Source organism: Xenopus laevis, chromosome 5L (assembly GCF_017654675.1).
Source record: "Xenopus laevis strain J_2021 chromosome 5L, Xenopus_laevis_v10.1, whole genome shotgun sequence".
Lineage (NCBI taxonomy): Eukaryota > Metazoa > Chordata > Amphibia > Anura > Pipidae > Xenopus > Xenopus laevis.
Genome location: NC_054379.1, coordinates 151,436,210 through 151,449,170, shown reverse-complemented (window position 1 = coordinate 151,449,170; position 12,961 = coordinate 151,436,210). Strand labels below are relative to the sequence as shown.

At 39.4% G+C, this 12,961-nt stretch overlaps 1 protein-coding gene across 4 annotated transcripts in view; it reads left to right on the top strand.

The window, feature by feature from the left end:
- nbas.L (NBAS subunit of NRZ tethering complex L homeolog) overlaps positions 1–12,961 on the top strand; it is a 457,628-nt gene that overhangs the window by 437,044 nt on the left and 7,623 nt on the right. The window lies entirely within an intron of this gene.

Genomic DNA, 12,961 nt, shown 5'->3' with positions numbered 1-12,961 from the left:
GTACATACAGTGACAGATTATGTACCAGCAATGTTATAGAACAGGAAGGGCTAGACAACAATGCTTACTATACATAAGACGTCTTATTTTAAGACCTGCAGTAGTCACATATGTGTTGACATTCTTACTGGTTGGTGGTCTCATAGGCCAAGCTTTGTGAGCAAACAGTGACCTAAAGAGATATTCTATTTAGCATAAGAAAGTACATATATGTTCCACACCAACAGAAGCCTGCATTTTAAATACTTAATCCCATTTTGTAATTTGTAATATGGTAGCTCTATTAGCATTTCCCTTGCATGGTTTAGGTCCACTTATCTATTCAGGACGTTAGGGTGATATCTTTAAGCAAACACACACAAATGTTAGTTTTAATATCACTCATGATTCATCTTTCATTATAGGCAATTTTTTATTGAACGTGTTTCCTTAATTACATTGCTCACATTTAAATTACATTGGATTACACTGATGGCCCACTACCAGCTCTAGGAGAATATCATTATAGTTGTTGCTAGCCTCACTTTTATCAGTGGTCCATGGGCTGACACCTCCCCTGCTTTCACTGTGGGCGTATATATTATTCATAGGCTGAAACTGTTTCCCATAATGATAAGGGGCATTGCATCATTAAGGAACTACTGTCTAAAATGCAGTAGCTATAAAGCCTATTATTTCCATAATCTATATATATAAAGTATGATCTAAAGTATGAATATTTTTATTTCATCATATGTAGCCTCTCTTTCCATATACATTAGTTTCCGTTGCCCCGTGGCACCTTCTGTGACCCCTATACCAGCTGCATCCAATACCAGCACAACCATGAAATCACTAAAAAGGTGACGTTCCAGCATAATTTAAAAAAAAACCCTCGTTTAACTGCACCTACTCTAGAGTGAATGTAAACATCTCAGTACATTACTCCCAAAGTATTTGCAGCCTGTGATGTTAAGTTACAGAATGCGTCAAAAACAGAATGACTGGGCCACAATGGTCTTTTTAATGACACAGAACAGATGGATAGGATGCTCACCCTCTATGGAACCTTGATTTTCAGACCCGGAAAACAAAATATCAATGAATAATAATATCTTAACGCTTGACCAAGAAAAAGGCAGCTTGTGGCAGGAGTGATTAGAATAAAGATACTAACCCATGCTTTATCACAGGTCATTTATGCAAAATACAAGACTCTACTGAAATCTACTCATCACTGTATTGTGCATTTTTCATGCATATCCACTCCTAATGGGAAGGTCTGGTGACCTAGACTTAAAGGCATGCATCGAAATTCATACATAAAATATTTCTAGGGAATCATTGGTGCAGATGCTGTATGCCTTATAAATTATGCAATAAATGTTACACTTGACTGGTTAATTTCTGAGATTTTTAACTGAAGAGAATTGCTTACCAGCTGGTTTGACTGCTAGTGGATTTGCCGTGTAAATGTTCTCGCACGCATCAACGTTTTTTATTGACTAGGCCACAGACTCATTTATTACTATGGGGAGATGTTATCTGTGTTATCCGACTTTTCCTTTGCCTTGGAGTATGAAAAATAATTGGGTTATTTAATCTGTTAATTATAGAGGTCAGGGATACTATGTTCTGACGTAGGTATTTTCAGGCTCTGTAAAGTGGCATCATTGCCTAGTTGCTACAACAGAAAATCGACATCCATGTTTTGTTCCAAGACAATGAAGACATTCTAATGTGTCACTGTTCAGGGTCATTTTCTTTATGACACTTAATAGATAAATCCCTACTGGTATAACGTGATATCCCAAGTATTTGTAGCATATTGTATTATTCTCCTTTCTTCTAAACCAATTCCAAAGGAGGTTCCGGCTAAATATTGGGAAGGGGTTTGTTACAGTGAGAGCTGTGAAGATGTGGAATTGTCTCCCTGAATCAGTGGTACAGGCTGATACATTAGATAGCTTTAAGATGGGGTTGGATGGTGTTTAGCAAGTGAGGGAATACAGGGTTATGGGAGATAGCTCATAGTACAAGTTGATCCAGGGACTGGTCCAATTGCCATCTTGGAGTCAGGAAGGCAAATTGGAGAGGCTTCAAATGTTTTTTTTTTTTTGCCTTCCTCTGGATCAACTGTCAGTTAGGCAGGTTATATATAGACTTAAGGTTGAACTTAATGGATGTGTGTCTTCTTCAGCCTAACTTACTATGTATGTATCTATTTCCTGGCCCTAAATTGACTTTGGAGCCATAGATGTTCTTGTTAAACAACGTCTCAGTAAAGTTTTTGTAGCAATTGCTTATCAAACTCCGACATATATTTGTGTGCAGTGATTTCACGTGAGAATATTCTTCATGCACCAGATACACCTTAGGAGCCTCCAAGGGTTCATTCAAACCCCACCAGTGGGCAACCTGTGTGCTGCTCATTGTAGAAAAATTCACACTTTTGAAAGTATGGAATATAGTCAGTATATAGAAATAGAGTTAGTCTATTATTTTGAGATCATTTCTTTAAACAGTTTTACTACTTTTTGTGTGTTTTGTTACTGGTTTTTCTGTTCTTTTTATTTAAAAATGTCAACTTTTCAGATGTGTCAAATCAGTGTCAGACTGGGGTGTCCAGGGCCCACTGGGGCTGTTGCTATGGGGGCCCCCCACCCCAGTCACAAGTGCCACCATCACCAATCGCACAGATTGGACTTTGAAACTTGTTTTTATATATAAAAAATAAGAAACAAGTGTTTGTAATGGATAGAGCCAGTACAGGTACATTTCTTTCTAAAATTAAAAAAAACACAGATTTAGTGTCAGTACCTGTTGCTGCAGCAGTGGATAGATGGAGGCTTCAGAATCAGCACAGCCAGTAATTGTCGACTTCAAACTTTCTATGCACAATGCACTGTAGTAACTACTATTAGTAGCCAGTTAGTGGTAGTGGGTAACTCTTTCTGTTCAAACAGTTCCTTGCAGCTTGCTACCAGCCACCCAGGCCCTCACATTCCAGAGCCACTCAACCACACTGGCGTTACTTTCTGTTGCAGGCACATGCGCACATATGACATTGCTTTTGCAGGACATGCCGTGCATGCCGCTTGCCAGGCTGTGAGTGCAGTAAAGGGTGGGTTGGCAAGGAGCCAGTGCCACCAGATGCGCTGCGCCACTGCCCAACAATTTAATTGGCAGGCGAGTCCGACCCTGAATCTAGTGATTTGCTATTTCATTAAATTATTCAGTGATTAGTTTTTTCAGCCTCATGTTACAAGCCAGGTACAAACTTGCCCGTTGTTAGTAAATGAGCCCTGCTGTTTACAGTGGTGTCCCAGCCTAGCAGGCCTTTACCATGGGCAACAAGTATTGCTCCACAGAGGCATTCTCAGTACAGCAGCCATGGGCAAAGCATTACTAGAGCCCAAGTTGGGTAAGTAGGTAAAAGTAAGATTTTAAAATGCTAAAGACAAATTTCAGGTTTTTGCAAGGACATAACAGAATCAATTCAACATATTTCGTACATCACAGAACTTTCTCCACCATTTATAAAATAGTAGCTTTGCAGCATTGGGGCCCTGAGTTTGATTCTGTCTAAAGCACGGTATCTGCAAGGATTGTGTATCCCCATGTTTCTTCTGGGTATTCTGGCTTCCTCCATACTCCAATTATTTTGTTTCTTAAAATTATTGGTTTGCTTACCATGTCCTGTCCATCTTAACTATATCCGTGTACTATGGCATGGGTCGCCAATCTTTTGTACCCATGATCCACATTCAAATGTAAAAAGAGTTGGGGACCAACACAAGCATTCAAAACATTCCTGGGGGTACCAATTAAGGGTCATGATTGGCTATTTGGTTGACCCTATGTGGACTGGCAGCCTACAGGATACTCTGGGTTTTTTTGCAACCAAAACTTGCCTTCAAGCCTGGAATTCAAAAATAAGCACCTGCTTTGAGGCCATTGGGAGTAACATCCAAGGGGTTGGAGAGCAACATGTTGCTCAGGAACAGCTAGTTGGGGATCACAGTACTACTATGGCTGCCTTAAATCAGTTGAGTATTGGAGATAAGAAAGCAAAGCTAAGTGTACTATTTCATGGTCTATAGAACGTTGTTTTATAAAAATCTATGAATGCTAATTATAGGTATATAAAAGAATGTTAAATATTTTAAAAATAAAAATGTGGGGATGTTTGTACATCTTTTCCTGCACTCCATTGTCTTTTCATGTGACATAAAGCAGCCTGGTAGTATTCATACATTCACAGCATTAGACACAGTAATTGTGCCATATTAGCTATAGATTTCAAAATAAGTAAGAAAAACATGATGACAATCGTTATGGGACCGATCCACTGATCATCCATACCAATGTCTTCGAGTTTGTGCTTGCTGCCAATTCGGGATATTTTCAAATTAGATGAAGCAAATTATAATGGGAATTACATGTTTCTGTCTTCTCTCAGTGCATAATTTTTTTTTTATTCTTTGTGTAAAGTATAAAAAGTGCCAGATTCCAGCAGTGCAGAAGTTTTTAATGTGTCATTCATGTAAATGGGAACGAACAAAGCCCGCGTCTGCTCTCTGTGCTTGATTTTTTGTCAGCTTCTTCTAGATAACAGCTGCCGGCTGCCACAACATCTTAAATGAAAGGCTCCGTAGCCGCTCAGTCCTTCTTAAGATACTGTTTTCGCTTTCTATCATTTGTAGATGGCTTTAGATTGGTGCATTGTATTCTGCAATGCAAAACAGTACAGCGTTACCAGTGTTAGATTGGAGAACACTTCTGAGAAATTGAATATTGCCTCGGCTGATATACAAATCAAACCTTAATAATATCACGATCATTTATTTCAAAGGGTAACGCATAGCTATTAAAATTTACATTTCAAAAATGCATTGCCAATGTTTAGTTCCAAGCTTTTTTTGTGTGTGTATATTATAGTAACTTTAGTGTTTTTTTCTTCAAATAGTTTTGACCTTCTATCTAATTTTTCATTATCTGGCTACAGGCACAGCTCTTTGTACAGTAGACCTGAAAATTCAGTAAAAAATGATTTATTGTCCAAAATAAGAAGTCATTATTTTTTACTACATTCTGAAAATGTTGTTGATGCCATTGAAATAGCGTGATTTTAGTTGCATTTTATGTCTTCAACTGTGTGGTTGTTAATTCAACATCCCGACTTCAATAGAAATGTTTTTGACGCATTAGAGATAGACATTTCCATCATCATCATCATTAACAGAAATGGGTGAAGTTCATTAAAATTATCATTACAATAATAGCATGGCAAAGGCATGTATAGTACATTAACAAATTCAACTCTGATTAAACAAGAGAGGAGTTTTGATAAAGCAATGATGGTGGACAGAACTCAAGGAAAGAACAGTGTAGAGACCTAAGAAAGTGTTTTTTGTTACAAGTTGAATAATTCCACCACTAAGTGTGATATAAGTGACAACGATATCCTTCATGGTCAACACTGGAGCATTTTTTTTGAAGCATTGGAGATAGATATTTCCATCATTTTCAACAGAAATGGATGAAGTTCACTCAAATTATCATTACAATAATAGCATGGCAACAGCATGGTTAGTCCAATAACAAATTCAACTCGGATTAAACAAGAGAGGAGATTTGATAAAGCAATGATGGTGGAAGAACAGTGTAAACCTAAAAAAGTGTTTTTTTGAGACAAGTTGAATAATTCCACCACTAAGTGTGATGTGAGTGACGACAGCAATTGTTGCTTGCATACTGTATATCCTACATGGTCAACACTGGGCCTGTCAACCCAACTTTAAAGAAATCTCCAGTTGACCTGTCCATTCTAGCAGTAAATAAGAAACTAATGCCATGAATTGAAACTTTTGGTTGTGCAGAGCGGGGCACTTTACTGAGTGTTTCTTAAGAGCATATTTTATGATTTGATGCCAGTGTTTTATTTTAGTTATAGATCTATTTATGATGTACAGAACCCAATGTCCTAGCAGCTGTTATGAGTTCATTCACGCTAACTCCGTGTTTTTTTTTTTTTATTCTGCTTGAGCTTTGATTGGCTCATGGAACACTTTGCAAAGGACAAGAAATATAGGCTGTTTTGCCCATAGAGTACTTTTATCTATCTTGTTTTCTGCCAGGCTTTTATATTGCCTGCTCCTGACAAATAACCCAGCTCCTCTTCAGTGTATTTTTCTGTTTCTTATCAGAAACATCAATGTATATGGCCTTCCATCTTTGCTCTGTGCAAATGTGAGAGTTGTAAATGTGTCCTGCGTCGCTCTCCATCTTCTGCTGGTAGAAATATTAGGTGGTATTTCCGCAACTGGGCTTTACATACAAAAGCATATACGAGGAGACTTATCCTTGTACATATTAAGCTGAAAAGTAGCAAATAATAACTGGCAGAAGGAAATTGCAGACTATTGATTCATTGACACAGCGCTCACCAAGCCCACAACGCGGCAGTGAAACAAACGCACTCCGGCTTGCTGATGCAATGTATTATTTAGCTATTTGTTAAGAGATGGTGACAGCTTTATGAGTGCTCATAGTTAAAAGGACTGTGCGGAATTGCTGATACTGAGAAATGTGCCTCCTCTTTCATTTCAACAAGAACGGTTTCCTTGGTTCGGTGGGTTATTAATATTTGGGATGAGCTGGAAAGCACTTTTCTGCGGATGCCGTTTGTGCGAGTAGGTTCTCTCCCGCTCCAGATGTCCCCTTTGCTTCTAGTTGCTGTGTATAGTCGTTTACTAATGACTGTTATAGGAAAAATGAGCAGAGACTCTCTGCATCTGCCATGGCAATAAAACTGTTTGTTTTAGCTCAGTAATGCTTCCCAGTCTGGCCTACTGCAGCTGTGCGTGTAATGATAAGCCTACAGTGCATTATTCTTTCCTTTTATTCCTCCCTTATATTGCACTTCCCTCATTGGCATTATCTCTTACATTTGCCTTCAATGCCTTTTATCTGCTTTGTTCATTATTTTGACCTTCAGTGTTGTTGGGACTCTGCCTCTTGAATGTGCAGCATGGAGAATTGGATTTGTACTGTGCCACCAAGGTGGAATTCGACAGCAGCAGCTTGACTGCAGACAGAAGAGTAAGTGCTGATAAGTATTGTGCCGATAAATTAGAAAAGATAAACACCAGGCAAGTGCCAAGAATCCGGGAATAAATAACACTCTTTTTGTTTGTTTTTTTACTTTTTTCACATATTTTCCCAAAGGTTTAATTTGAATTTGAATCTCTGAGTGAGTCACAGCTTTCTTTATAAAGGATGATTATAATGAACTTTTATGGATTTTGAAATCAAGATTTCTAAGTCTTCCAACAAGTGGTGTCTTTAAAATGCATTGCTCGGTAATGTTACTAGAAAACAGTTCCAATAATGTGCGCTTGAAACATAGCTGAAAGAGAATGGAGGTACACTGTAGGGGAAAAACGGCCACAGCTCAGTTTTTAGTTCAACTCACATAGAAACAATGGGAACCACATATATTGTAAGTCAACCACTCTCCAGTGCCAAGTTTGTGTTTCCGCTCCTAAAAATGGAGCTTCCGATAGTGAAGGATCAACAACTATTCGTAATTGGATCTTGCGTATAGTTCTACTTGCATAATTCATTATGTGTGGATGGCATTTCTCAGACCTCTCTCTCTTTTACAGAAGTCACATAGAGGTTCTCCTTTCCCCATAGCTTCCACCGATCACTCAGCTGGCGTGGAGCAGGAACACCAGCTGAATGATTGGTGGAAGCTATGGGGAACCGAGAACCTCTATGTGACTTCTGTAAAAGAGAGAGAGGGGTCTGAGAAATGCCAGCCACACATAACGTTTTATGTGTACACTATTGGGTGTACCTCTATTTTCTTTAAAGGAACAGATGTCCAGGCCAATGGCCAAGTGTAATATCTGATGCATATATCACTGATGGCCACCCACACACACAACTGTAGTCGAACAATGATTTAGTTATTATCACAACAGTTCAGGGACTTCTGGACCTTCTTAAAGGACACTATGTCCTTTTTAAAAGGTCTCACTCCCATCCTAGGGTTGACTTCTTACTTATGGTCAGATTTTCAATGATACCTTCTGAACATCTAGGCCTGACACTGTAAGCTGCACTGGAATTCAGGATAATGCCTGATTTCCCTTATAGAATTGTGTAGCAACCCAATTTCCTAAGGAACGCTTTAGGCAGGTGGATCTACTGTTATAAAATATGTCTTTTGAAGGTCCAAGGCCTTTAACAAGGGCCAGAAACCCCAGAAATGTTTGTATATAACCAGGTGAGGACCTTTTAGCTAAAGCATTTGTGTGTGCTGAGCATCCTTTTAAAATGATAGCTCTTACAGTACATCTGACCAGATTCAGAATATATTTTTACCCAATAGCCAATGTTCTTGAACTTCACAAGCTGCCCGTTCTTTATTCCCCATGAATTCACTTCACTCTCGTTCCCTTTGTCAGAGCATTTTAATAATTAACGTGCCTTGAAAATACCAGTGCTGCTCATGTAACCCAGAATTACATTTGCTGAGATTGTCTGTGTGTGCTTTCTTAACTAAGTGCTCATTTAGAATCTCTAGTATAAACTATAAAGCTGAACTAGACAGGAGATTTTGATAGAGTGCTAGCGTGATGCAGTGTTCCCCTATGGTTGGTTGGTAATGCTTTTGAGACTGATGTAAATTTCTGGACTGTGGTCAGTGTAAAGCATAAAGCACTGCATATGTAATTAGATTAGGGAGCTGAGATAAGCAAGGGAACCACTAAAATTCAGGAAATGTGTGGATAGAAAGTAAATTTGTATATTTAGTATTGCTGTGGATGAAGAGTGTGTGGATCCTCCATGGTTGCGTCCTCTCAGTGAGCCTCAGTCACCCCAATATGACAATGTGAGACTTTACTCAACACAACAGACCAGACACAACAATAAAACAACGGCTTCTGCTATATATAGGTATGAGACCTGTTATCCAGAATGCTCAGGACCTGGGGTTTTCCAGATAACAAATCTTTCCATTATTTGGATCTTCTTACCTTAAAGGTGGCCATACACGGATAGATCCGCTCGTTTGGCGATGTCGCCAAACGAGCGGATCTCCCTCCGATATGCCCACCTTCAGGTGGGCAATATCGGGCTGATCCGATCGTGGGCCCTAGGGCCCAACGATCGGATCCTAGCGTTCGCCAAACGGGCGGTCGGATCGCGGGACCGCATCAACGAACAGATGCGGCCGCGATCCGACGGGATTTTTAATCTCATCCGATCGAGATCTGGCCGACTTTCGGCCAGATCTCGATCGGGGAAGCCCGTCGGGGGCCCCCATACACGGGCCAATAAGCTGCCGACACGGTCTGTCGGCAGCTTTTATCGGCCCGTGTATGGCCACCTTAAGTCTACCAGAAGATCAATTAAACATTAAATAAACCCAATAGGCTGGTTTTGCCTCCAATAATTAAAAAAAAATAATATTATATATTAGTTGGGATCAAGTACACGGTACTATTTTATTATTACAAAGAAAAAGGAAATAATTAATTTTTAAAAATCTATTTTTTAAAAATAATTATAAAGGAGTCTATGGGAGACGGACTTTCCGTAATTCGCAACTTTCTGGATAATGGGTTTCCGGATAACGGATCCCTTGCCTGTTATTGAACCAGTGCTTATTTAACCACATTTTCTTCTATGTAAAGATGGTAAAGGCCCCAACGAGGGCCCAAAGGTTGGATGCACAAGTGATGAATCAGTAAAGATTCTATAACACAAGATTTTGGAGTGCGGGTGCCTCTATAAGAATTATTTATTTTTATATATATATATATATATATATATATATATACCTTCAGACGACAGAAATATAAATTTCTTCCTGTGAGTGCGATCTTCACCACTTCTAATATAAATATATATATATATATATATATATATATATCTGTCCTCTGAAACCTCCGTTTCCAGGTGAACGTACCTGGGTGCCTACCAATTTTGGATAAATGCAAAGTCGAAAGTAGCGACACTCACAGGTTTTGTAAAGAGTTGAAAAACAAAAAAAGTTGTTTATTAAAGCTCAACGTTTCGATCCCCCACAGGGATCTTCGTCAGGAGTTTGTATGCATTTATCGTGAGTGCTGGGAGTTTGGGGAAGTATGTGTATATATATATATATATATATATATATATATATATACAGGTATAGGATCTTTTATCTGGAAACCCGATATCCAAAAAGCTCCAAATTACGGAATGGCTGTCTCCCATAGACTCCATTTTATCCAAATAATCCAAACTTTTAAAAAAAGATTTCCTTATACTCTGTAATAATAAAACAGTACCTTGTACTTGATCGCAACTAAGATATAATTAATCCTTATTGGAGGCAAAACCAGCCTATTGGGTTTATTTAATGTTTAAATTAATTTCTAGTAGACATAATGCATGAAGGCCCAAATTACGGAAAGATCCGTTATCCGGAAAACCCCAGGTCCCAAGCATTCTGGATAACAGGTCCCATACCTGTGTGTGTGTGTATATATATAGAGAGAGAGAGAGAGAACCAAATTGACATCCAGTTACTTTTTTTTTTTTTAAAGGTGTTTATTTATTCACATTCAAAACATAACAAACAACATAAAGGTACTGTATACGTCAGGTAACATAGACAGTGATCAGAATACAGCGAGGTCACGCAGGACCCCTACAGTGCAATAAAGCAAGGAACACTCCACACGGTTATCAGTAGATCCCAACAAGAAACGATCAGACATGTAAATAACAAAAATTCCCAGTCGGTTACACAGGACCAAAGCACACCTCCCTCCAGGCGAGACAACACAATATAGCAGAACAGGATCAGAAAGCAGAGGGTGTCCCTAACGAATTACATCATAAGGCCACTTCATCATGCGCCTCTAGCCACGGTCCCCAAATCTTATCAAATTTTTGGGGGCAGTGCCTAGCAGAGTATGTTAGCTTTATGACTGGAAGCCGAGCATTGACCAGGTTTTGCCATTGCTTGATTGTCGGGGGCAGGGGGCTCATCCATTTGATAGCTATCTGTTTTTTAGCATAGAATAGTAGGGTGCGCAGAAGGCATCTGGTTTTAACAAGGGGTGCAAGGGCCTCCACCACGCCCAACAGACATACCTCTGGTGCCAGTACCCCAGGAAGCAGGACCACATCAGAGAGGTGAGAAACCACCCTTGCCCAGTAACGGTTGATCATAGGGCAAGACCATAATAAATGAAAGAAATCAGCATCCAGACTCCCACATTTGGGACAGGCAGCATCCGGGTTCCTACCCATGGCCTTAAGCCTAAGTGGCGTAATGTAAGTACAGTGTATTATCCTAAATTGTATCATTTTATCTTTAGTAGAAATCAGAAAACTGTAGAGCTCGCTAGTTGCCTCCTCCCACACATCATCCTCCATATTGGGAATAAGCGTGTCCCATTTAGTCCTGGCTTTAGCAAAGGGGCTACCCATGGAAGTCACTAATATTCGATACAGGCTAGACACTAGTTTCTGGGGATTCTGATCCCACAATCTGTCTTCATGTGGCATCGTGGCCGTGGGAATAAGTAGGGAGCCAAACTGCGCAGTGACAGCATGGCGAAGTTGGAAGTACCTATGCCAGGCAATGTGCCGGCACCCTAGGGTAGTGGTGAGTTGGGTCTGGGTCAGGAGGGTATCCTCTGCTAATAGATCAGATAAATGCTTCACTCCTAGCTTGGGCCAATAGACAAAGTCTTGAAGTTGTCGCAGGTGCGAGAAATTAGAGTTTCTCCACAAAGGAGCTCGGGGGGAGGGCATCCAGTTACTTTTCCTCACTAGAGGTGGCGCTGTTGCACATTTTCTAGTAGACACATTGGCAAAGAGATTTTGGCCATTTCCCCAAACCACTGACTGTGTGGCCTTAGGAACAGGGTCTGTGGTACATGTTGCAGAACTTGCAAGCCCCCAGTACAGGGTAGGTACTGGAATTGTCCTTCATTGTATCCAGCAGGATCTTCAGATGACAAAGTTACAGTTGTGTTTCCTTTCATAAAGTGTCAAACTGTTGTTCAGTGATGGTTTTTTAATGATTGATTTCTCATCCAATTGTAATGCTAGAAATGTAGAAAAAAAAATAGAATACTGTGCATCTGTTTGAAGAAAGTGATTGTCTGAATAGGTTGCACCTGGTTAATTAAAAGACTTTCTTTAGTTCACCATTTAGTACATTGTAAAGATCATTTATTGCAACGTTATTGAATACTTTTTTTCCCCCCAAAACACAGTAGCGTGAATCAGTTGTACGGAGTGGGTTCTCACCTACTGCCACAATTCTATATTTTATATTAGTGCCCTGGGAAAGGTTAACATTCCCTTCAAATAAGAAGCAAATTATTCAGCCTTCTAAGAAGGAAATGTTACGGAATCGAATTCATTAGACACTGTTCCAATGACTCTTCCCCTTTAGGTAAGACAGACATGGATCAAAGGCTCACATCACAGTTCCAAATGTCATATCAGTGAAAGTTTTTAGCCATAATAATTTGGGGAATCAGATCTGATGTTAAGGCTATTAAAAGAGAGCATGTTGTGAAAGATTAACGCAGAATAGATATAAATGTAAACTGTGCGAATTAATAATTCCCTTTTTCTTTCTTAATTAGTATAAAAGGGGAAATAGTTGCCAAGAATTATCTACCGTCAAAGGGAAGGTTTAACTTTCAGGTTTATGGCGCATGGGATGTTTCTGTTTGCATTCGTTTGGTATTAAATAACCAGTTGTAATAAGTAAAATGGTTATGTATTTTATAACAATGGGAATAAAAGTCAGGGGGAGAAATATCTGCAAGTGACCTTAGTTTAATGGCGCACGTGGGAATTCATAAAGTGATTGTTTTTATCAGAATCCAAATGCGGCAATTTAATACTTCCAGTAACAGTTCAAATTACTGGTCCAAGCACATATTGTTATGCT